Genomic DNA, 27,629 nt, shown 5'->3' on the forward strand with positions numbered 1-27,629 from the left:
TAAAATTCCAATTACAAAAATAGTTTAATAGCATTTTTAAATTTAAAGAAATAAATTTCGTAATAAAAATTATGAAATGTAACTTTTTGCACTATTAGGAAAATTTCGTACTCATAATAATAATAATAATAATAATAATAATAATAAAATAAAAAAAATAAAAAAAAAAAAAACATAAACAAGTTTGACTCACGTACGATAAAAATTTACCAAGAAATTTGATATAATAACAGGAATCCTATTTAGAGGCTATACAAAAATTGAAGAACAAATGATTTAACTTGTACGAAAAATAAAATATTGCTTAAAAAATAAAATATTGTTTAAAAAGGTTTTTGCAGTTAAAAGATTACGTGAAAACTGTAAAAAATACTGATCAATGTAATTTGTTTAAAAAAGTTCTTATTCACTGAATTTTATAAAATTTGTGTTCTATAAAATACTGACAGGATTCAGTTGTTTGCACATAGCACTCGTAAAGTTATTTGCTTTAATTAAAAATTAAAAGTATTTGTACCTTGATAAATTTTTGACGAATGGCTAAATAGTATATTAATAATGAATTTTTTATAAACTGTGCGAAAATTCTTTCGGCCTGACAAATGCAACAAACTTATACACAATGACAGTAGTGAAACACAGAAGATAATTACTGAATCAAATTTAAGGGAAAAGTATCCGCCGTTGAATTATTATAATTTATTTATTAACCGACCTCTCAGTGCTAATTCAAAATGATCTTATATTTATGAGATTTTGAAATTAAATGTCTCGGTTAATTTTTGTCTTATGGAAATTAAATTTGCGCGCTTTATTTTTTAGAAAGAACACTAAAGTTTAATAAATATACGAATAGGGAATAAATATACGACAAACAAATAAGCCAAATTTCAAAACTCTACAATATATAAATTCACGTATATCTTTGGAAATTTTGAATAAAAAACTGTAACCTTTTGCAAGTATGCTTAGAAATACGTCTACTTTTAGGTGATGGTAAAAATTTTATAGATTATAATAAAAATGTTTTTGAAAAATTTATAAAAATTATTTAAAAATACAAATTTAAAAATAAATCACAAAAAATGGATGAATTTTATTTGGAATGAACTTAAATTTCGAAATGTGAAAGAAAGAATCAAATAAGTTTAATAAAAAAGAGAGATTAATAAATATATACCAAGCTCAATTAACACTGAGGAGTTAAAATTTTGAGAGCTGATTTTTTAAAAACTACTCGTACGATTTTTAAAAAACTTGGTAGTTTGGCGTAATTTGAGTCGTAGAATCGAAATATGGAAAAACAATTGGTATGTTATTTCAGAAAAAGTCCGATTTTGTGTCAAAATAACTATATTATAACAATGCTACATATAAATCTAATACATATCCTAAGTCGCGCTTTCGAGATATAAAAAACGCAAGTTGAATTTCGTCAATCGGCCCAGTAGAACGGGAGGTAGAGAACTGTCCTTCCCCCCCCCCCCCCCGCAGTGTACATGGCTCTGGCACCGATATGACAGAAGCTAACATTTACACAAGGTATTTAACAGCTATACAACCATTTTTATAGCAATATATTTTAAATATGTTTTGAATTACACGTCTATCCTTCTAGAAACAATGAATATTCTGGTTTTAATGATTCATTTGGAGTTACTCCTGCGGCATTAAGTTGCCAAAACTTGTCTGGAGGCACCATGTTCTACATAATAAGAACATTGTTTTCGGGACCTACAATGACAACTGGTGTTAAATAGAAGAAGGAAAATTTAAAATTCATCTTCGCATAATTTATTTTAGCGCTGATAGATTGCGACAAATGTATAGTCAATATGATTTTACAGAAGAATAACAAATCTCATTTAGCAATTCTTGACGAGAATCATTGCAATATATGTTGTTATCTGACAGGTGACTTATGAATGCAGATGCACCAGTCATATATCATCATGTGGCATCTTCATTCCCAATTTCATATACATATTGCCTAGAGCCAGAAACAACAAATAACTACAGTTATAGTTGGATGCATAAACTAGTAAGATACTTTAGTAGGTTGCTACGTTAGTACTACATAAAGCAACTATGAATATCATAAAAATTTCCGTTAAGGAAAGGCAAGAAGTTTTATTGCAGTTCTTTAAGGATAAAAATTTCTCTAACAGTGCGCCTGCTGATGACAAGAAGTAATTTTCTCTGTTAGTCTTTTTTATTTCAAGGAAACATGATGAAAGCTGTAGATAATCCTTAATTAAAGAAAGTTTTTCCATTACTGCTTGTAGATTTATTGTGTAGAGAAATATGCTTCTGTGAATATCTTGTATGGATTTTGTTTTCGCTTAGCGAACGTAGCAGATTCACCAAAGAGAGGCATGAAGTAATTTTGCATGGAAATTTGCTTTGTTATAAGAAGTATCTTGTATTTTTAGGACATTTATTCAAAGGCTTTTCTGACGAAAAGCTTTTTACCTAATTATGATGGATTTTAAAAACGTTTAATTATTATTATGAAATAAAAAAGGAGCTAATAAATAAAATATAACATGAGTTAAATCATTTTTAATTTTAACTTAATCAGTTTAAAAATTAGCTGAATTTAGATACAAGTATGATTCCTTTTGCAATAAATGTAAATGCAAATAGTATGCTGCCTAGTATCTTCAAATTGTCGTTAATAAAGGATTAACTTTTGCAAATAAATGTAAATGCAAATAGTTTACTACCTAGTATCTTCAAACTTGTCGTTAATAAAGTATAGTCTTTTTATAAAGTAAACTGAGAAGTGATTAAGATATTATGCGGCCCAATGTATTCATATGAAGATACTAATTTATTTAGGAAAGTTGCGTAACTCATGGTAGGATAATAAAACCTAAATAAGGAAATTAAATGTATGAAGTAACCATTGGTGAAAGCATAAAAACTGGCTTATCAGGTAAACTACCAGATTTTAAATTATCTAAAATTGGAGTTACTTATATAAAAAGCATGAGACTCGTTCGGAAAAGACTGACATAAGTGAACTAAAAATGTTAAGAAATTTAATCTGGCATGTTGACTTTTCAATTTTACTCCTGCTTGAACCAAAGTAACTTGTTGTATAACTGCTTACATTCTCTGAAAATGCTTTCAAACCTATTGCTGCAAGCCTTGAAATGTTTCTAAAGCACTTCATGCAGAATTAGTGCACTCTTACAGTAACATTTTCAAAACTCTTCCTTTAAGTTCTTCAAAATAATTTCCAATGAATTTAACAACTTTTTCTACTTTGTGCACTTGCATCTTTTAATTCTTTTTCAATTACACAACTAAGAAAATTCACACAAAGCTGCATCTGGAATAAAAATGATTAAAGCATGTAATATATGAGCTTTTTATTCAAGAATACTAAAAGCACTTACCATTTTTCGCATTTTCTTTCGAATATAATTTTTTGTTAATAATTTATAAGGTATTTTCTCCCACCTTCCAGCATGCCTTTGTGATCTAACGTTAGCACATTTGGTGCACATTCGAGAGTTTCAGGTTTGAAACCGACGAGGACATAGCACACTTTTCACGTTCCAAGATTAAAAAAAAATAATCTCATGACTCTACAAATGACACTGAACTAAAAAGTGGTGGAAAATAATTAGTCTCCACCAGGATTTGGTGAATGGGTCTGCTAATCCCCAATTGCTTTTTAACACATTACCGATCGGTAGCCTATTAGTCGGCTTTTTATTGCCAACGCCTACCGATCGATAGTCTATTAATCGGCTTTTCATCATCAACGTCTACCGGCCGATCGCCTATAAATCGGCTTTTTTTAGGCAACGCCTGCCGGCCGATAGACTATTAATCGGCTTTTTTTCGACAACGCCTATCGACCGATAGCCTATTAATCGCTTTTTTCTCGGGGCTACCTAAAAATAGCCTATCAATCGGTAGCCATGGTGATAAACAATTGCCATTTGCTATATCATCTGCATTTTATTATTAGTATTGAGGTACATTGCTCACTTGTCCTGACAGTTATTCAGAACATGAAGGATCTGCGGCTGAGCGGCCTGTCGGACGTGCGTATGCTGTTGAACCGCTAGCGGTCGGTAAAGGGATAAAAAAGGGGAGTAAATAAGGTATTTTCTCCCTCCTTCCAGCGTGCCTTCGCGGTGTAACGATAGCGCACTCTAGGTGTATTCCAGAGGTCCAGGCTCGAGTCCGGCGAGGGTAGTGCACATATTTCACGTTCCAAGATGAAAAAATAACTTAGTGACGCTCTAGATTACAATACTAATCTTTATATCTTCCATTTAACAGTAGTATCATCAAATAGTCCACCACTCACTTTAGAAATTTGATCACATTAAAATTTTTATTAGATCACTAGAATCATGAATGTCTATTCTGCATAATGTCATTTGCTGACGAAAGCACTTCAGAGATTTCTGCAGCACTTTTATTAATACAAAGGAAAGCTAAATGCATCAGAGTTTTTCATAACCGCCATGTAAAACATGTTACGCTTCAAAGACAAATGCAAAAGTTCAATTATATAAAATATAAAAGATTTTAGTCCATACGGTTATTTCGAAAATCCTGTTTAGGTTATCTTTGTCTTAAATCGGAAAAAAGTATTTACACTGCAATGCATGAGAAAAGACTTAATCGTTTCGTTATGCTTTTTATTTCAACAAAGATTATACAACTCAAAAAAGAATAAAACAATCCCATTTTCATAAATACAAATTAAAATAAAATATGCTTTCTTTGACAAAATTAAACAACGTAATTATTTTGTTATGCATTTTAACATACACAGCTTATTTCCAGTTGGAGCACAATTTTTGAGAAACACAATTTCGAGTAGCACAATAAAATTTGAGGAGCATGAAAAAGGATTTGAATAACACAATGGAATACTATATTAAACAATGCTTCTGAGCATGAACTGTGGATTTCATGAGGTTTCTATGATGTAATTATTATGCAAAATAGATTTAAAATGCTTTTTTATAACTCTGTCACTCATATTACGTTAATGCATTTATGTGACACCCAAAGCCTCGTGTTGGTTCATGAATGCATTAAAGATTCTCCTGAGATCATTATCTGGTGCAACCTAATGAGTAATAAGATTTTCCAAATTTTTTCAATGAAGCTGTTATCAGCCTTAGTGTGCATTTAGAAATGCTACAAATCATTTCATTCTTTCAGTTAGAACAAATAGATATGGGAAACGAGGAGTTGCAAAATTTCTTTCAACAAGATAGATCGTCGTTCTAATTAGCGAATGTCGTGCAAGTCAAACTGAATCGTTTATTTCCAAAATTGTGGATTAGCAGAAAAAACTTATCCCATGATCCTCAACATATCCTGATTTTACTCTACTTATCTTGGGGGATATGCCAAAAATGTGCTTACAGTGAAAGTTCCAGAAACTGCAAGCCTTACGACAGACATAATCGGTGAAATAACAGAAGATGAATATCGCTATGATATCTATTGTGCTATTCAATATGTTGAAATTCATTAATTTTTTCCTGGTCGTTTTGAGTGTACAACCCATTTCAACCCTTTTCACTTAATATATATTTTTCGAGCACTTCATGAAGTCCACTATGAACTCTCGGAGACTCTGTACTATTATAACTTTCAATTTTTTCCAGAAATTTCTTACTCTGAGTCCTTGCCAAAAATGAGATTGACAGTAGAGGCTTGATAATCTTGATTCAACAGTTTCAATCATTATGTCAGACGTTATTGTCAGATAAATTTGTTGTGTCGTAAGTTTTGATGCGAAATAATCATGTACAAAATTTGATAAGCCACAAATTTTTAATTTCACTTCCTCATGGAAATTTTGACTATTAGGTACAGTACAACAGCAATTAATTTACCGAAGGATCGATTTACACATTTCTATCTAAAATTCATTAACTGGATCAGCCGAGTCCAAAAACGTGTTCCTAGATAAAAAATATACCATAGCTACAGAATTATTAATTTTTTAATACATTTTCCTTAAGTCCTTAATTCCTTTTTCTTACATATTTCCTTAATTCCTTTCTTTAATCAAGGTCCCCCAATAAGATATTAAAGTCACAATAAACAAACAAATGAAAGCTTTATCCTAAACGCCCGAATAAATATTTACCTCTCCTTAACACAGTCATTTATAGTACATATCACAGTTTGATACTTTTCGTAGAGTGGAGCCGTTTTCTCTCTTACGCTAAATATTACTTCGGAACAGTCTTTTTATGGTACGTCGGAAAACAGAGGCCGATATCTTATGAGCCTAGAACCGTGTCTGTAGCCTTCGGTAACTGAAACACCTGCCGAGAATATCGCATGGTTCGTCGCGTCTCTTTCTCAGTTGTTTTATGAGTTCCTGTGTTTCTCCTACATTACGCACTTATTCATTCTATACCGCTGGTCATCTTCCTTGAGGTCAAGGCTGCTTAGCAAGTTTTCTTCTATCTCCAATACGCTCGAAAGTCATCGTCGGATTAGTCTGCTTTCAAGTCAGACTCAAGACAAACCAAATTCAGCCACACCTAGAAAGACCTGAAGAAGAAACATTTCGCATCCAACTCAAACAATTCGCTGAAGACGAAAAACTCCGAGCCCCCCCATTCAATCTAATCTCCATCTTTTAACGTTTCGCTTAATTCGTAATTTTAGAGCTATAACCGACGAAACTAAGCCTCATTTCAAATTAATTGGAGAATCGCAGTCTGACACAACCTTATTCCAGCCAATTATAACAGCGTAAGGGGTCGCATAACTTTCTTTATCAACAGCGTGAGAAAAACCTCTGGGTAATTTCTTCTTCCTGAGAAAAATATTGAAACACATCACGCCGCGACAAAAACGTCTCCTACGATGAACAATACATTTGTTTACGTCTTCTATTCGCATCACCGATTAAGCAACTCAATCAATGAATGACGCATAACTTCGAGTTAAACTTATTTTACATAGGCAGCCACCACACATAAACAATCTTAAGCATTCCTTCAAGTCTTTATCAAAACGCCGTTACCTGCGAACCGCTCAGCAAGATTCTCATTAAGGAACGGTAAAGCAATTTTAGTGTTCTACTACTGTCACAGAAAGTGAAAGGGATCTTTATTCTTTTCTTGTATTTATGACGCCTGTTTCGCAGCCCTCCCCCCCCATATTTTGCTAACGAAGTTTCTGTCAAGGAATCGAGAGTTAGAAAAACTCTCGAAACCTTTCGTGACATAACAAATTTGAATACTTCTATAATGTTCTATGTTTTCACACAGAAATTTTGGAGCTTCCTTCGTGATGTGTTTGAGTTATTGAACTATGTAAAAGTAGTAATTTCTGTCCATATCACGTAATGCATACTTACCACAAACTTTATGAAATCTCACAGTTTATTCTTACAGACCTTGTAAAATTTATTTGTAGACAGCCTCTAAAACTGAAAGAAAAACATAAAGTCTATTAACAGTGCGTAATCTTTTTGATTACTTCTTAAACGATAATTGCCCACCAGCGGCCGAGCGGTAAAGTCGCTGAACACTGGTAGTTCGGTCCGAGGTTCGAATCCCGCGAACGGGCTGGCTGCATGGGCGTTTTCGTGGTTTTTCCCATGTGTAACATGTATACGAGCCAGTTTCTCTTAGAAAGTCCTCCACGAAGGCATCACTCCCCTTACGCAGATAGCCCTCGTGCACTTTGCCATAATTAAATACACCGACACCAACATGGCGTAAGCTATTAATAACGCCAAGGTAGCAACAAGCATTTCACTGTTTGAAATCCAGACAGAGCTAGGGAATTTCTTACGTTTTCCGGATCCAAAAAAACCTACATCTCTTTACAGTGATATCGTGAACTAAAAATGGGGAGTGGAAAATAATTCGACACAACTAAGATTTAATGAAAACGTTTCGTGCCGCCCTCCAGCCACCTATAAACTGAGGCAGAAGGCAACGGCATTTTATCTTGCTTGTTGTCCTTGTGTTAGTGGTTACCACGCTCAACTTGAAAACTAGAAGATCTATGATTCAATCTCCTATAAGAGAAAGGTATTTTCTTCCTCAAGAAAACTTATTGTCTTATAAGCGCAGCAAATAATTAATTAATGATAAAATGGTATATTTTTTAGCGAGATTTCAGTTATAATGAGGGAATAAAGGTATTAACTGTTTTATCAAGATTGATAAAGGACTGAAAGAATAAAGGGCTTTTTATTCCATTGACAAAAGTCATGGAATAAAGTCGAAGTAATAACTCTGAAACAGCCTTGGCTTTTTATAATCTTAATAATTGTAATAATGAATACAATGAGAACATAAGTAATTGCAACATCTTCAAAAGTATCAGAAACTATCAATATATAGAAATTATGCTAACTTAAATCGTGCGAGACTAACATGAAAACAATTGATAGCAATATGGCAAAAATCCTGAAATATGAGATAAATTCATAAAATATAAATACTCGATTTATTGTACAAGGTACTTTTATGGAAAGTGCTTATAGAACGCATTTTTTTTCTTTAGTAGTAAATTTCTGTATTTTTGTTATGAGTCGCTTATTAACGAGAAATAATTAATTAAAATTATAAATAAACAATATTGCATAAAACATCGTACATCAAGAATAAAATGTATGAGTATGTAATAAAGCATAAAATTTCTGATTATTCTTGAGGCAAATCTTAGCGCGTGACACTGAATGTTAATATCTGCTAAAAAACGTAATTCTAAACATGCTCACTCGTATTATTCAATCCAAAGCAAACGTTCAAAATGCGTGAATAAACTAATGACTGACAATCGTAATGTTACTTGGATTGGAAAGGAGGAAAAGAAATGTGGATCTTTGGAGCTCCGTGTAACTGGATACTTGAATGCTAAACCTTACTGAATATCTGCAATATTGCCCAATAAAAGCAAAACTATCTGCCTAAAAGGAGCTGCATTTACCTTAGATTTAACTTTGTAAATTTTTCATCTAAATCGGTTTTTTTTCCAAACGCCCCTAAAGTGTTGCACAGCTTTCTGAAGATGTGTGACATTTTTACTTCAACAAACAGTAAACGCCAAACGGACTTGCTCAAAATTAGAGTCTTCTGTAAACGCACTTCTTCAACACAGAGAGCAGACAGAGCTCCAAAGCCAGAACCCTCGTCCTGGTACATGCCTTTCGAAGTTGAGATGTCTGGGCCTTGGAGATCTCTCAGTGACAGCGCAGACCACACAGTCCCTGCCCGGCTTTATACGCAGCCTCAGCAAGTACGGAAACGTTGAACTTAATACTAAATACGTTGCTTAATACATCTTTGCTTCGGGGCACCACTCTCTTGGCATCGAATAAATTCGTCTTGGTGCCTTGCCTTACTCCCTCAGTCCCCGTCACTAGGACTCTGAGGGCCAAACCCCCACCGAGAAGGTCGTGAGAAAATCTAATCATATAGCTCCATCACAGCCAGAGGAACAGACACGACAGTACCAGGACGGTCCCTGACAAGCCTGAACCAACCTAAGTACAATACTCGGGTTCTAGTCCTGTGAAGACTGATTGTATACCCCCGTGATTGAGATTGCCTAGGCACAGATCCTAACCAGTACTTGCCAGAAATTCTTCTGAGTCAACTCTTGGGGAAGAAACTTCTTCAACACAAATATTTTCTTTTTTTTTTCATTTGTAGTTTTTGTGCAAATAAAATTCCTGTTAGAAAGCTTTCATGAACTATCCTCTTTTAAACTCACAGCTAACCACTGTGTTTTGGGATCAATCAAATACTTGATATCATACCTCTGCATTTATCTATCTGTTACATCACTGATATCTGAATGATCACTAAAACCTTTATTTACATTATAAAACCTTAAGAAAGAATTTGAAGAAATAACAAAGAAATATTTACGAAAGATCATCTTGATCATGATAAAATTCCAGAAGCTAATAAATATGCAAATTGCTTGTGAGAGAGAACATGCAACTTTAAACACTTTTCACTACCATAATTAAACTCGTATTGTTAGATTTTGTATTATGAATATGAATTCAATTAAAATACAGAACTGCAATTTCAGTAATTGCTTTATAGTTTTAGACCTAATATGCAGGTTTTACCAGATTGAATGTCTAGGAAGCATTAATATTCTCATTATAGTCTTCCGCAACATTTCATAACCGTTAATTTCTGTCCATTCACGGCTAGTGTAGTTAGCCCACGTAACCCTTCATAAAGATTTCGACAGAAATCTGCGATATCAGCCCTCAAGGGGCGAATCATTACCGATTCATATATGCTAATCCTTGTTGGCAGTTTCATTTAATGCGGCTAACTGAAATTTCAGATACGGCAGGATTACGTTTCACTGCCTGGCGTTAATGCGGGAATGGAAGAGAGAGGTTTAGTTGTTTGAATCCTATTTCTGCCGCTGAGATGGAAATTGTTTGAACGAAATTTGCAAATTACACCGGTTAATCGAAGCTTTGCATTCCACAGAGCATTGTAAATGAAGCGGTAAGGTAATCGATAAATATTTTGAAGAACTATTTGATTTGATATATGAGTAGGTAGGACATTTTATTATCCCTAGAGAACTGAATATTCATCAATCAGCGGATCAATATGTCAACATTTAGTAATATTAATATTTTATAAATTAATATATTAATACATTAATATAAAGTATTAATAATTAACTTCTGCTCATTTCTGGCTAGATTTAGATATAATTAATATGTAAGGTATTTTCTTCCTTCTTTCCGTATGCCTTCATAGTGTAATTGGAAACATACTCGAAGCGTATTCGAGAGATCTATGGTTCGAGTCTCGGCAACAGCAGTACTCATTTTTCATGTGTCTTGCATCAAAATAACCTAATAACTCCACAATTCAAACAAACTGTTAGGAAAATATTAAACTTTCAGATTGACATTCATGTTGAATCAAAAACTGAATAATTTAGTTTTGAATTAATCTGAATGAAAAAAAATTCCGAAAATTTCCAGTATGATACAAGATTTTTTAATAAATGATTACATCCTATTATTTTTTATTAGTTACAATTTTCTTTGATGCATATAGAAAAATTACATATATCTGCATGCAAAGTTTGAGCTGTGACACCTGATAGAGTTTCAATTTTGGTAAAGTTTTTTTAAACTTGGAGAAAAAATACTAGAAATTATCTTCATCACTGATAGCGGATGCTCATCGATCAATCTGCTTCTTTTGTATAACTTTTCAACTGTGTAAAAAACCGTTTACATACAAAGGCACTCCCAAACGCAGCTATTACCAAACGCTTATTCCAAAAACGCTTATTCCAAAAATTCATAACTGAGGGTATTTAGTTTTTGGCAAGTACAGAAAGAGCTTAATCAAATCTGTATTACTTTGGTGTAGGTACGTAATTAAGATAAACTTCGCAAATTTTGAAACGTTATACCACATCTCATAAATATCGCATAAAATTAATGCAAATCAAATTAAAAAATTTGCTAGATACTATGTTTAATTCCCTCAACTGTGAAAGTTTCTAAACATCGAAACATAAAAGTTGGCGGAGATCTCGGAAAAGCTCGAACTTGCAACTGGTAGAAACAACAAGATATGATTGAAGCGTTAAGCAAATTACTCAAGTGTGAAATAGGATTTAATTAGATGCCTAGGTAATATAGATTTCCTTAACTGACTCTCCGACGTCATCTTCCAGGATTAAACTCGCACGTCAAATTTGGGACGTCCAAGGTCTGACCGAAGAAATGGAACTAGAGCTAGTTAAGAATATTCTTACTTTAGAATGTTGCTCTTTGGAATTACAGCAACTGATGTAAGGAAGTTCGCGTTTGAATTAGCTAAAAAAGTACAAACATCCACATCATTTTCACTTGTAAAAATGAATTGCTGGGGAACAAAATCCACGAGTTTAGAGTAGCGCACCCTCCTTAGGGAAGACCATCCTTCCCTGCCTTTAGGTACTCTACAGGCAACTTCAATGGAAACAGCTAGAAGTTTTAATAAAGAACGCGTTTATGAGTTCTTTGACAAATACGAAGCAATAATAGATAAGCACAAATTTGTTACTTATGAAATATACAGTGTTGATGGACGGTCTCTCGACGGTTCACAAACTATCAAAGATAATTGCTGAGAAAGAAAAACACCAAGTACGTACCCTTAATAACGGAGAAAAGTGTACCACAAGGATATGCTTTCGCTACATGAATGCTGCTTGTGAGGTTGTGTCTCCATTGCTGAGCTTTTCACCCATGCACATGAATGACTGCTTGACACAAGGAGCTCCCTCAGGAACTATATTTAGTTGCTTAAAGAAGAGGAGCACTTCGGGAAGTACAACAAGTTAAAAAAAAGTGATCAGAAGTAAATAACAACTTGTTTAGACGACCATACTACTCACAAAAAAATGTGTCGACGCGATTCACCTTGCACACGAGTATGGCATATTACTGCTAATTTTCCCAGCCATAAAACCCACCAGCTTCATCATTTGGATAGGTCTTTTTTTTAAATTTCATAAGACCTATTATAGCAAAGTATCTTTTTGGTTACATATAAATAAGGGAAGTGTTACTAAAAAAACAAACTACCATTTCGGAGCTACTGGGCATTGCATACCCAAAGTCATTCGTATGGATATTACTTTGGACGGTTTCAGATCTACAGGTATATGGCCATGCAACCGACACTTATTTCAGGTTGAAGAGGTTTCCACTTCCATGCTAATTGATGAAAACTCATCATCTGGAACTCATCATCAGCTCCAGCTGAGACATTACCAACTACTGAAAGCTCTTCAACTGATACAATTTCTTCAGGCTCTAGCGCTGCAGCTAACCAGCGTTTTTTCTTGACAACTCTATTTCATAAACTTTAGTGTTGAGTCAAAATAAAATAAGAGAGGACTTATATCCTTTATATTCCTTTACTTTAGCTAGTTAACGTTTCCGAAAAGGTACAGTGATAATCTCTTACCCATATAATCTGAGCTCGAAACAAAGTCCAAAAGTTAGCAATTAAAAGGAAGCCAGAAATTACATAAAGGAAAGCCGAAAAAGTAAAGGCGATTGGTTTTGTGCTTTTTGTGGCGAAGACCATGAAAAAAGTATGCTTCAGTGCCTAAAGTGTAAGGCATTGGTGCATGGCCCGTGAGCTGTGGGGATAAAAAGACGAAAACAGTTGTATGCCATGTTTGCACTTAAATAATTGAAGCAATAAGATACGTTTCGGTTAGTTTTGTTTTAGTTTATTCATTGGTACGACTTGAGAAATACCGTATTTATGCGAATCTAATGCGCATCCCCATTTTAAAACTTTAAATAATAAAAAAATTGTTTGTCGGCGAATGTAATGCGCATCAATGATATGAGGAATTTATTGAATCTTATTTTATACAACAATGGATTTGTATATAAACTATCAATTAATGGTATGATAATTTTATTTAAATTTAGATACCATATTTTATACAACAATGGATTTATACATAAAGTAGCAGAACATAGAATTAACCTATTAGTGGGCTATTGTCATGTGAAACAATCATTGTTAATTAGCACTACCGTTTATACGGTACCTATCGTAAAATAAGAACATGAAATAAATCGTAACATTTCTATCTAGCTAACAGTTTTTACAATCAGTGATTAATAGTAAACGTCTTTATTCACTAATGTTTTCATCACTGGAATCCTCGCAGCTTTCTTCGTCAGAAGCAGATTCATTTCTTCTTTCCTCATCATCGTCATCGTCATACTCGGCGTTCCAGAGCACGTCATCGTCACTGCCATTCAATGAATTTGAAATGCAGCATTTCTTGAAAGATTTCACAATCATTGATGCTTCGATGCCAGGCAGCAGAAACCCAGTGTGCAACAATGTGCGGTGCAGCACGCTTAATTTTTCCTGTCGGGGTCAATACACGGTTTGGCTCACAAAACCATTTTTCGTACTCCGCCTGAACGTACCCCTTAAAAGGTTTATTTATACTAACGTCCAGGGATTGTAACACAGACGTCACCCCTCCAGGAATGATAACAAGATCACTGCCTAGGCTGTGCATCTTCTTTTTTACGTCGTCGGTGAGATGACCACGAAATGCGTCCAGACAAAGCATTGATGGTGGATTAGAGAGCCCACCGGGACGGCGTTTCCATACATTTCGGAGCCAATCAAGCATTAATTATTCCGTCATCCACCCCTTCTCTTGCTTTCGTATCAGGACATCATCTGGGAACAGCTTTTCATTCTTAGGGTTTTTAGGGCATGTTTTCCGTTTGAAGATTAAGAAAGGGGAAAGTTTGCACCCGTCTGCTGTTATTGCCAGCATCCCTGTTACGCGTTGTTTTTCACATCCCGAAGTTTTGATGATAACTTCCTTATTTCCCTTCTCCGTAATGGTGTAGTTACGAGGCATATCAAACCAAATTGCCGTCTCGTCAGCGTTGCCAATTTGCCCCATTGAAAAATTCTTTTCCTTCCGAAGTGTGATGATATACCACTGAAATGTTAGTAGTTTTCCCTCAAAATCTGCAGGAAGCTTTTGACATATTGTTGTACGGCGTCTTAGAAATAAACCCATCCGCTTCATAAACCGATCCACCCATCCACGGCTAGCCTTAAACTCTTGTTTCGGTATTCCAAGAACTTCAGCCTCCTCTTTTGCTTTATTTCTTATGGTGTCACTAGTCACAGGTTGTCCATTCTTCCTCCTTTCACGTACAAATTCCAAAACTTTTACTTCAATTTTAGGGTGTCTTCCTTTGCGAGGGCTAGTGAATTTCTTTCTACTAGCTTTAGTTGCAAACAGTGCCAATTTCTGTTGTCGCCACAAGCGAACATTGCTCTCAGCTACACTGAACTCTCCCCCTGCCTTTCTATTGCCATTTTTTCAGCATAAAGAATTACTTTACGTTTGAAAGTAGCGTCATATGACATTCTTCTCTATTTGCCCTCCGTTTCGTGACTACGTACTCTGCAGGTTGTATCCTCTATGCAATAATGTGTCAACGATAAATGTAACGGTAAATGTAGTCCAGAAATTTGGTTGACGTCATCGACGAACTTTGCACTCGAATCTAATGCGCACCCCAATTTTGAATACTACATTTGGCCAAAAACGATGCGCATTAGATTCGCGTAAATACGGTATATGGTGTAGCTTACAATTCAAGCCCCCATAGTCTAGCATTTTTTATTTTTATATTTTCTATCAATAAATATGAACATTTTTACTAACAATTTGATGATAAAAAACTCTTTCTTCCTTTTTTTTTTTTTTTTTTTTTTGGTAGCCTTTCTGATTAATTCGTGGTTTCTCATTATGTTTACCTGGGGGTATCCTTTTGTAGTGTTTTAACATATATAGGAACTTGTGCGAGCATCTATAATTCGAGTTACGCCAAGTATAATAAACTGAATTATATGTTTCTTCTGATGAATTCTCTTATGCTTTTCCAAGGATTCTTGCGAGCATAAAGTTAATGTATATTAGTGGGCAACTATTTGTATATTGCAAATGTAAACTAATTTGATTTTGTATGTACATATAAAATTTTCAAAATAATAATTAATTCCACCAAGATTCTTTATGATTATATATAATTGCTTTCTTGTTATTAAATCTTATAACTTACAATTCAAGCCGTTATTAGTAGTAGATTATAAGTAGCGAGTAACACGAATGTGGCTTCATTGCTTATTTGACATTAAAATAAATCTGCGTGCTTCTTTTGAAAAACAAAGTTAATTAATTTAAATAATAAAGATAATCACATCATAGCATTACTATTTGTCTATGCATATAAAACCTGTCCGGAGACAAAACTATATTTTGCTACATTAATTTTATTTGAAACTTTTATATGACTTTTAGGAAAATTTTTACAGTTTTCAGTTATTTTTACAGTAACTTTCAATTTCGTAAATTTATTTTCAACAGTGATATAGGAAACAGATATTTGTTTTTCACATACGTTTCATACACAAATAATTTAATAAGAATACTACAAAGTGATATTTTGATTAACTTAATATAATCAAAAACGCATTAAATTTGCTTCATGCAAAAGTTATATAACTACTTTAAATAAACTGGTATCATAATTAAGTCTAGAACAGCAAATACGCATTGCTAAATTAAGTTTCCATTTAAGTTTGCTTAGATTGTCTTTTAAATTAAAAAAGATATGAGTAGTAATTAACCCATTAACGTCCGCACTAACTTTCACTTGAAGGAAATGAACAAAAATTATTTTTTGGGTGTATTAGAGTCTAATTAAGAGAACGTTCACTTGAAAGCTGCGCTAACTTTCACTTGAAGGAAATGAACAAAAATAATCTTTTTGGATGTATTAAAGCCTAATTAAGAAACAAGAAGTCACAGGAATAAAATACATTTATTTATACATAGGATACTAAATGTTGCGAAAACGCAACGTCAGTCAAACCCGATGACTTCGGCATTTTACATTTATTACAAACAGTTATCGTTTGACTACCACAGTATTTGCATTTTTGTTTTTTGTTTGTTGAATTATTCTTAATAATGTAATTTGTTAGAACCTTATTTGTTTCGTTAAAAGTTAAAATCTTAAGGAAAGATTGTCGGCCAACACTATGAATACATGAATTTCAAGGCTGCGAATTGTCAAAATATTCCTCCATTGTTTTCAGTAATGCGTTTTAGCTACGACAATAAAATTTGTAAAAATAGGCTACCATCATTTCTTGCATTTCACTTGCATCAGAAGTTCGAAGCCACCCATGTATTTCTTATAATTTCCGATGAGTTTCGGTTGTTTTACAGATACAGGTTTGTTTTCTTTTCTAGAGTACCACTTGCCACTGAAGGTGGATCAATCATATCAAAATTAGTTTCCATAGTCATTCCATAGAACTTCTTCAATGCTATTCTCCTTATTAAATTGCAGTGCCATATATTTCCTGTTCTCGTTTTTCATTTTGTTTACGGATACAATAGGACAATTTTCCAATCAATTCTCACAAATTGTTCCAGTGGCATGAAATTCCAGCTCATTCAATTCAGACAACCTGTGTGACGTAAAAAAAATTGTGAAAATATATGTAATGATTTTAAGGAGCTTCCTCCGCACGTAAGAGATGTGTTACAACGTAAATATTTTGCATGAGTTATAGAGACATTAGGACTTTTGGAAGCAGGCAAGATAAAAAATTAGCAACCGCCTTCGCGGGAATAGAACCACGGACCTCTGGAATACCGGCCCAGCGTGCAGAACCACTACACCACGAACGCACGCTAGGAAAACGGAGAAATACCTTATAGAATGTCTACCAAAATAAGGTATCATTTGCTCGTCGTATAGAAAGATGTGTTGAAAAAACTCCATGCTGCATGAAATTGGTGTTTACAATATTTAAATAGGGGCAAACCTTAACCTGTTTATCAGTTTTATCCAATGCATTATTATCAGCCAAATGCAAGTTCTGCTTGATATTAATGTATGTAGAACGTGTCCTGCTGTGCGTACTAATGGACAACTGACATCTTCAGCAAGAGACGAGTAACGTCTTGAGGAAGGATTACACAGCCAGAGTAAAGCAGAAAGCTTATAAAGCTCTTCAATATAGGAACAGAAAGTGATACATTTTATCAATTTTCCTGATTTTCATATTTTACACTTTCTTGAGTGATATTTTGTAAATGATTCTGATTATATAATTGTACAAATACATCTATGGCTTTAGATCAAGCAATTTTTCTGAAATTGTTTACTTTTTTGTCTTTTCTATAGATTCTTTGTCGACAGGCATCACTGCATATACAGGATAGCAATTTTTCCAAGTTGTTTCCTTTTTCCGTTTTTAGATGTTTCGGAACGTTTTTTACAGTTTTTTAATAAATTCAATATTTATTAAAAAATATATAGTTTTTGCATTTTTTAGATGAAAAATCATCGATCTCACTTCATACGTCTTTCGGTATGGGCAAATTGTCAACCTTTCTTTTAACACGTCATCATATATACTTCCCGATCGGTCAGAATGTCTGGGTATGGGGGAATCATTACTAAATCTGTTTCATCTTAGTCATCATCATATGATGAAAGTTCTGAAATATCAACTTCATTTAACACCTTCCAAAATCCTAAAGCTTCATTTAACGTCAAAAACCATTATCTTAAAAGTTCATTACATTGGAACTGTTGTTTTGCGGAATCTGTAAAAGAAAATATCACTATCTATGAAATTTGTGTGCATTCATAAAGATAACACTTTGAACTGTGTACATTCATAAAGACACCACTTTGAAATGACGTTGCGTTTTCGCAACATTTTAAAAAATGCGAATTTATCCCAAAGTCAAAATAATAACCTTTTGAGGCAATTTTATCATCTAATATTTCTAGAAGACTGTCATAAGTTTATAAAATCATTTGGTAGGTTGCGCCTTATATGAGATGTACTCAAATTTAAAGAAAATAAAATTTCAAAAAAATATCAAAATGATCCTTCACTTCATTTTCATAAAACGTTTTTAATAGAAGGGAAATTTTCCCCCACGAAACATTGAAGCTTTATCTAGAACATACAAAATCGATAAGGTAAAAAACATTTTATAGAAGATGAAAAAAACATTTTTGACTAATTTTGCGTAAACGCAGTGTCAACGCAATTCTTTTGCTCCTAAAAGAAAAGAAAACTTCATTGCTTAAGTCCGTCGAAACAGACAATGTTATACATCATTTCATTTTTCAAATACGCAGAAGATATATAACATTCTCATGTTAGTCTTAATGAATTTTGATCTAGTATTCTATAAAATACTTCACCTAGGTCATAACTATTGATAATTTCTGTTGATAAACTATGTATTACTCTTTAAAAGAACATTTTTTGTCGAAGCTAAAATTCTGAAACTTTCAGATTTTTTTTTTGTTTTGTTTTAAATCTGATTGATTTAAATAAGAGTGCATTCAATTCGCAATATATCATTAATTAAAACATTAACTATTTTCATAGAATTAAATTAAATATTTTTCACTTTTTAAACAGAATTAAATTACATATTTTTAGTCCAAAGGGGCTTTGTCCCTGAAGGACTATTGTTTTCGCTTTGCGATTTTGCGTCGGACTCATAAACGTCGGTTCACATTTCAAACTGTTGCCACAAAATGTTAGAGTCTTGCATTATATTTGAAGAAATTAAATAATGAAAAATCTGCATAAATGATTGTCTATTTCTCGCATTGTGATAAAACAATGGTACATAGAGCCATCGAATTTTGAATGACGAAATCCTACTGCGAATATGGGCATCTGAAATCCCAAATTTGGAATTTGTTTTATTATAGATTTTATATTTTGTAAAACTTTAACGAATTTTTGATTTACAAACTCAATGCTTTAAAAGCGAGAAATGGCAACGTTATATAGAAAAAAAATACTTTTATTTCCAGCTCGCGAGACTGTGTATATCGGAAATTCTAAAGATATGCTTAATTTAATATTATTTTGCGATATTGCTCTTGAACTGAATTTTATGGTTTAAGTGCAAAGAACATGATATTTAATAAATAAAGGTAACACTCAAAATGTTAAAAAAACGCCCATTTGGACGTAATTTAAAATGTGAAACATTTCAGATTTTTTTTTTCACTTTTTAAATTTTTTTTTCTTTTTTATTCAGAAGGTATATAAAGTTCCCACGTTAATTTAAATGCGTTAATCTAGCGTTAATCCACGTTAATCTAGCATCCTGTAAAATATTTCACTGTCTGTCGATAATTATTGCTGATAAAACATATTTACTTTAAAAGGGCCCCTTCAGGCTATCGTTAAAATCTGAATAAATTTAGATTTTTATATGATTTATTTTAACTATTTCCGTTTGTCGTATAAAATATATGTTTATGGACATTATGTTCCTAATTTTCTGAATGAAATTGGAAACGCAGAAAATCTAAAAAATTCGGATTGATTATAGATATTAAACAATTAAAAAGCAGTTAAGGTAACTAAAACAAAATTAATGTAGTTTAATTGTTTATGAATTTATTAATCAAGTTTATGAATTAAAGGTATCATTGAAAAATATATATTTTCTTCGAGTCATGAGATACCACTTCGTTTCACGATTTTTCCACCATGGAAAAGAATTAAAATAATAAAAATCTGCAGTAACTTAACAATATCGTTTCTCAAAGAAAATACGAAGCAAAGGCTCAGTTTAGAAGAATATCAGGAAAATATAAGTTTAAAATTTTATTCCTGCTCCTACTTTTATCTTTAAAACCTAAAGTCAAGGAAAGGCATAAATATTTGTATAGTTTAAGGAATACAGGAAGCTCTGAAGGCTCTTCTTTGTGTGGAGTCCGAAGATATGTATCGTGTTTATTCTTGCTCAAATCCTGCTCCGGAAATAAATCTGAAATAATATTGCTAGTTTTCAGAATTTCATGCATCTGAAGTTAGAACTCAGTTTAATCAGAATTTTTCGTGGCGTCTGTACGAACGTCTGTACGTACGTGCGTGCGTACGTACTTATCTCGCATAACTCAAAAACGAGTAGCCTCAGAACGTTGAAATTTTGTATGTAGGACTGCTATAACATGTAGATGAGTTTTCATCAAAATATAGAATGTAATTGGCGGTAACTATATATTTTTTCTGTTGGATTAGAACTGGAAATATTTTGCCAGGACTTTGGAACATAATCTGACTTGACTGAACTGTACAAATATGTTACAGAGAAAGATAGTATATTGAATTTATGTGTCAAATGCTTACTGATTGTTCGACATTAAATAACAGTTTTTTTGCTAAAGTGACTTCTGCTTACTTATATTCCATTTAGAGTTTCCGCTTATTTCTAGAGCATATTCACATTATAAATGCAATAACAAAAGCCCTTAGGTTTAATTTCTTTCCGAAAAATTTAATAGTTCCTTTAGAAAAGCACCATAAAGACTATTCCTACTTATTAATACTTGCTTTCGCTTTTTACTTCCTTGTACGAAGTAAAAAGGAAGTATTGTAATCGCGAAAAGTTTCAGGCAGCATATTTCAACGAAAATATCCATTTTGACTGCTATCGAATGCAATTTAACGATGTTTTGGCGTGATATCTGTACGTAAGGACAGAATAAAATACTCTTTTCCTTCAAAAAAATTATAAAACTGCTTTAAAATTAATTCTGAAGATAATTTTTCGTGGCGTCTGTACGAACGTATGTACGTACGTATCTTGCATAACTCAAAAACGAGTAGCCTCAGAACGTTGAAATTTTTTATATAGGACTGCTATAACATGTAGATGTGCACCTCGTATTTTGGTTGCAATCGGCCGCACCAAACGTATATAAATATATTTATATATATATCCACTCTGTTACCCGGCTCAGTGATCTCAGTTTCTTTACTCTTATATGTTTGTAAATTGTACATTTTTTGCTTTAAAAGTGATTGTATTATGTTGTTTTTATCTTCCGGTTAAGGTTTTTATGCCTTTAGTAAATTTGTATGCAATATTTTTAGAATTATCAACAAATTTAAAGTTGTCTAGGTGCCGCTAAGCCTTTTTTTATGGCGGCCACTGATGTTTACATTTGAAACAGGAGACTAGTGGATTTGTTGCCAATCTAGAGAAACAGCTTCGCAACAACAAAGATAACGCATTCATTTATTATTGCCAATTAAATCATGCTTAATTCTTTCTGGAGTTTTTTCGAGGAAATAAGTTTTTAAGATTTGTTTCGTAATTTTTAATATAGATATTTTGAGCTTTTATGTATTTTTGCCTTCTCGCGAAGTGAGAACTGAATTAATTAAATGAGAAATACTCAATCGTCTGTGAAAAACTGTTTCTTTTTTGTTTTGTTTGCATAATTTCTTTTATACATAGTTCTAGTTTTATTATAGTATTTGAATAGAACATGTGGCAACGATTAGATAAGTCTTTAAATGATATACATTTTGTGCATTCTGAGTTATAATATGAATGAAATATAATGCTGTTAAGTAAAGCTAGCGCCAGAGTGTCGCTATGGTAAACAAAGGGAATTTTAAAGAATGCATTTATTCTATTGTGGTTTATGCGCTATCGGCGAAGTAGGTTTAATTCAATCTAATATGTTTAAATAAAATGCAAGAAAAAATGCGTATAATTTAATATTCCGTACAAGGAAGTCATGTGGTGTACACAACAGGTTTTTTAAAACTTCTCTAAACTTATAAGGGAATGAAAATCATAGTATAAAAAACAATATAATTTTATATATTTAATAATCTATTCAGTCCTTAGTTCTGCTCATTTAATGCAAATTATAGTGTTGTTTGGTCATATACTTTCACACAATTGCATTAATATTGACTTTTTATGCTTCAAATGGAGAGCAAATTTGAAACAGCAGGTCCAAAGACAAAATTTACGAATGGCCTAATATCAAGGAAACTTATGCTTGCTGTTATTACAATGGCCTAAGTTTAATGCCACAGCTAGACACAAAGATTAGCAAACTCAATATTCTTTTCAGATTGCTTTCGTTCCTGAATATGCATTAAATATGATAAGAAAAATATATTCAAGAACGCCTGAAGGGAACTATAACTATAATAAATAAGATCAGGAATGATACCACAAATACAAGATTTTAGCTTTATTGGACAACATTTAGGTATGTGGATTTCATCATGAATGATGTAAATATGCCTGTTTTCCTTAAAATGTTCTCCACGAAGGCACGCTTCCTCTTAGGTTAACAACCCGCTTGTGCTTTTCTATATTCAAATAACCTAAGCTAACTTCTCAAGAATACCGTAGTAAAAGTTTCCAAATTTGCTGAAAGAGTTATGAATAAATAAGTTTGACACTGAAGTTAAGCTGGATAGTATAGAGCGTAAGCAGTTAGGTATAAGTGTGAATTAAAAAACTAAACTAAATCAGTTAAACATCACGAAGTTGAAGGTTTTACAACACAAAAAATGTGAAAAAGATGAGGAACAAAAAGAGAAGTATATGTCATGTCTAATACAAAAAATATTCAAACAATTAAAAAATTTTAAAAAAATCTGAAAGCTTTCAGATTTTATATTACGCCCAAAGGAACGTTTTGTTAACATTTTGTGGGTTACCTTTATTTATTAAATGCTCCCATTGCTCGCTTTGAAATTTCTTGAGTTTTTTAATCAAAAATTCGTTAAAGTTTCACAAAATATGAACTCGATAAGAAACTAAACTCCAAATTACAAATTTGGGCTTCGAGATGCTTATATTTGGGTGGAAACATACGTTATTCAAAATTTGATAGCTCTAGGTACCGTCGTTTTATCACAATGCGAGAAACATCTATACATTTATGCAGATGCTTCATTATTTAATTTCTTTAAGTATAACACAGGGCTGTAATATTTCGCGGCAACAGTTTGAAAAGTGAGCCGACATTTAAAGTTTTCAACGCACAATGACAAAACGAAATTAATAGCATTTCTAAGCTAACGCTCATTGGGCTAATAAATAAATAAAAATGAAAATGACAATGAAAAATATGGTAATTCATTCAGCAATTCCTAATCCATGAATCACGTCTTAAGATTATATTAGAAAGCATTAGACAGTAAACTGATGCAGGCCTTCCGACAGTAGACTCATGTTTGGTTTCATCTACTGCTGGTTACTGAGAAGTCATGAAACTGTGGAATTAAGCATGAAAATTATCTATATAATTTTTAACTGCAAGTTTATTTGATTTGAAATAGCTTGATGGGACGTAATCCAGTTAAAATCAATTTTTTGTGCCCTGACTGCTCATCAGCGAGGTATTAAGATTTAATTATGAATGGTAATTTAATAAATGATAAACTTTTTATTAATAAATAATAAACTTACGAGAGAGACCATCTGTAAATATATTTTGGAGTTAGCATAATAGGGTATTTTAATCCTTCTTTGGACTTGTTACTTATGCTACAAGAACTCAGCGAATAGTCTATATATTTCTTCAGTTTTCTCGCTTAGAAAGCAACTCTTTCAGCTAGAATATTTCGAACAAAATATTCATTATATTTGTTTGAAGTTTCTTTCTTTACGAAATAAACTAGAAACTCCGAAAATTCTTATCTCCTAACATTTGCTTTCATAACAGGAGTTACTGAATGTAGGATTTATTAATTACCATGCTCAATATTTGAAATGATAAATGTTTTATTTACGATTTCAAAATAATTAATAATTTTCAAACTTATAATAATTTTAAAAAATATTAATTTTGTAAAAAATAAACAGTTTTTTTACCATCGACCAGTTTTTTTTTTTTTTTTACAAACATTTACTTGGATTTTAAAATAAGCGAGATACTATTGCAAGTTACCTAGAAGCATAACAGCTTGAAAATAAAACAGATTCATCTTTTTACTCTGCATTTTCTGTCAATGCAATAGTTTGAGACAAAGTAACAGCATTTTGAAAAACGTAAACACCAATTCTTTTTCATGGTGTAATAATATTAACTGTCTGAGACAGTCTTTTCTAATCGAACATTTGAATTTGTTTCTGCTTGTATTAATTTACTTGCCGCCCAACCGGTACGGTGGTTAGCATCGCTGACTGCCACGCCGAAGGGTCCGGGTTCGAATCCCTTAGAAGGCATGGATGTTTGTAAATGTATAATGTCGGTGCGGCATGGTGGCACTCTAAATGTGCGAAGTCCTCTAGTGTGATTTGTTGGAAGGGAAGAGGAGTAAGAGACCCTCGAACCCGTCCCCTCAGGAGGCTTTTTATTAAAATTTAGGGCGGAACTGAGTTAAATCGTAGTCACCTGTAAGGTGCTCAAGGCTGTTGCCAACGACAGGAGTAATTTTGCGCTCCTTGCCACGAGGAATTTCGTGAGTGTGGGCTAATCACTTCAGACAAGTAACCATAAGCAGCAACAACAACAATTAATTTACATAAGTCCATTTGCAGTAAACTCTAACTTGCATCATTTTTTGTAACATCATTTTTTATTCTTACACGTTCAGGAAAAGATATATAAAACGACTTTTTTGTGAGCTGTTATTTAAGATCTAGGAAGATGCACAAATCATAAACAGCTTCGAAAATTTAACCATTTATATGTGAATCAGGAAAGTGAATTTTACTTTAATAGTAATCCTTACAGAATACTTCATCGTTAATAAAATGTTTAGAAGGATTTACTGCAATATATTGGTCACTGATGATTTCATGTCTCTGAATATAAAATTTACAAGAACTAGTTGAAATCAGTCTAGTAAAAATTTGTTTTATGTTCACAAAAGTGCATTTAGTAATCAATTAAAAATCAGAATAAGTTTTCCATGATAATAAAACAACGTTACAAAATAAATAACAACAGATAATGTAACTTTGTGCATATTCGTTTTATTTAATTCATAAATAAACATTCCCATATTATACTTTGCATTTTCTAAAGAAAGCAGTGTAAAAAGGTGAGGTCTTAAGTTTCACGTTGTTATAAATCAAAATTTGAGAAGTTAAAACTATTAATTGATTTACCTCTTAGATTACCTTAGTTTGGTTTTGAAATTGTGTACCAATTTGTTTCCTTTCTTTTTTCGATAAGTACCCATTACGTTATGCAAAAATATAAGCTTATAATGCATGAAAACTAAAATATGCCAATTAACAAATTACTTTATAAGGATACGTTTAACTCGTATATAGTACTGCTATTTTAGTCCTATACCATAATAGATTTAAAGCGAGTTATCGCTGTGTATCAAGTAAATGACAAAGTCTAAGAAGGTTATACTAACCAAGCAGACTCTTATTCGTGCTACAATAATCACAACTCATGTGATGCAAATAAAGAGAACATTCACTTTTGAATTAAAATTTGAACAGTAATATAACGCTACACAATTAAATGCTAAGCTGGTTCGATAATTTCACACTCTCTTGCTCTCAAAACTTCAAGTACTTCAGCTTAAACCCAGACAATGAATTTGTATTCTGATGAAGAATATGGAAAGGATAAAGTATAGTGAAGACCGAAAGCGTAATAACTGGTTAATTTAAAGTAACAACCTTCCAATGCTTTTGTTTCTTTAAAGGTAAATTAAGTAGAATTACTTATTCACCACGACAGAAACATAGACTTAAATGTAAGAACATCGAAATTATGCTATATTATAAACTGTATGCGATAAACTACGTAGTGCTAATGGTTAAAGTAGTAATTTTATAGCTGTACAAATTTTTTCAATTATTTTGATGAACTCTGGGAATTTTCTAGGGCATGTTTTACTTATAAATCCCCTTTCATGGACATCAGGTGAATCTTTTATTATTTCTTTAACTATCAGATGATTCTTCATATTTAAGAACTTTTAACAGTTTCGTCAATATAATTTAAACAAAACATTGCTTTGAAAAAATTCTACTTTAAAATCTTAACTAATTTTGAATTACACACATTGTAATAAAGAAATATGGTATATACACAATGCTACGAAGAAGACTTAAATGCACATAGATGAAAATTTTATGCAAGACTGTATATTACTTAATTTTGATGTAAAGGAATTGATGTAACGATGCCAGAACATGAGTTCTTATAAGTGCAAATTCCGATTTAAGTTATGGAATCTACTATTTAAATTTTACTATAAAGCTCTGCCGAAATAAATAATATTGCTCCAGATATTTGCATCACAGCTTCTTACCACATAAACGTTTTCGTAAACTCTCATATAAATCCTCGGATATTAATTTTTAGATAAATCTGAAGCTTTCATGATTTACCCCGATAAGTTTGCGCTTTTTTGCGAAAGTTATTTTCCTGCTATTGATTATTTTTTATCATCAGTGCTGTTAGAAAGTGATAGTAGCTAGAAAATATTACCTACTGTTGAGAGACATTCATTTAAGCGTAAGCTCTTATTGCTTATTTTTAAGTATCATATTTTTTTCGTATGCATATAGAGGTATTTTGTGATTAATGCCTTAATCGTGAAAAACTTGACTTGGGACCCATTCGAGTTCACTATGTTGTGCTAACAAAATCCATAATCAGCTTGTATTATTTTTTTTTTATTTAAACTAATGATTCCTGTGTCTTCTTCTTAAGCCTGGAATATGTTATAATAATAAGATTAAGTTACCCAAAATTACAGAGTTAGGGTTGTACTGCCCGGGACGTGCAATCCTTGAAAGGGGACAGTGTTACGAAATGTCAGGGCGCGGTAAGATAGCTTCCCCGCAAAGCAGGATTCCCGGAAAATAGCAAGGAGAGGCAGGGTTTCCAGATTTGGCGCAAAATCGCTCATTTGGGGACAAAATCGGCGATATGACATATACGGATAGAGAAACTTCTGGAACGAATTCTTACAGAATTGGCCCAGAATGTTCTCGAAACCAAGCCAAAAGCTCTATAAATTGCGCTCGTACGCGGAATAGAGAGTGTGTAGTAGTCTATCGAGTCGATCGCGAGTCTATTTTGAGTATGTTGTCGAGTGCATCGTGATTTGTACCGTCGGAAGTCTCGAGAGTACTTGAGTTCCGGGAACGATCGAAACGAGTCGGGAGTTGTACTCTAGTGCTTTGCCGTGAAGCTGTCTTCATCGTTATAGCCTGATATCCTGTAGGCTCTGTTGCTGATTATTTCA

This window comes from Stegodyphus dumicola, chromosome 6, assembly GCF_044657685.1.
Source record: "Stegodyphus dumicola isolate Sdum_Otavi_A_Nest chromosome 6, ASM4465768v1".
NCBI lineage: Eukaryota > Metazoa > Arthropoda > Arachnida > Araneae > Eresidae > Stegodyphus > Stegodyphus dumicola.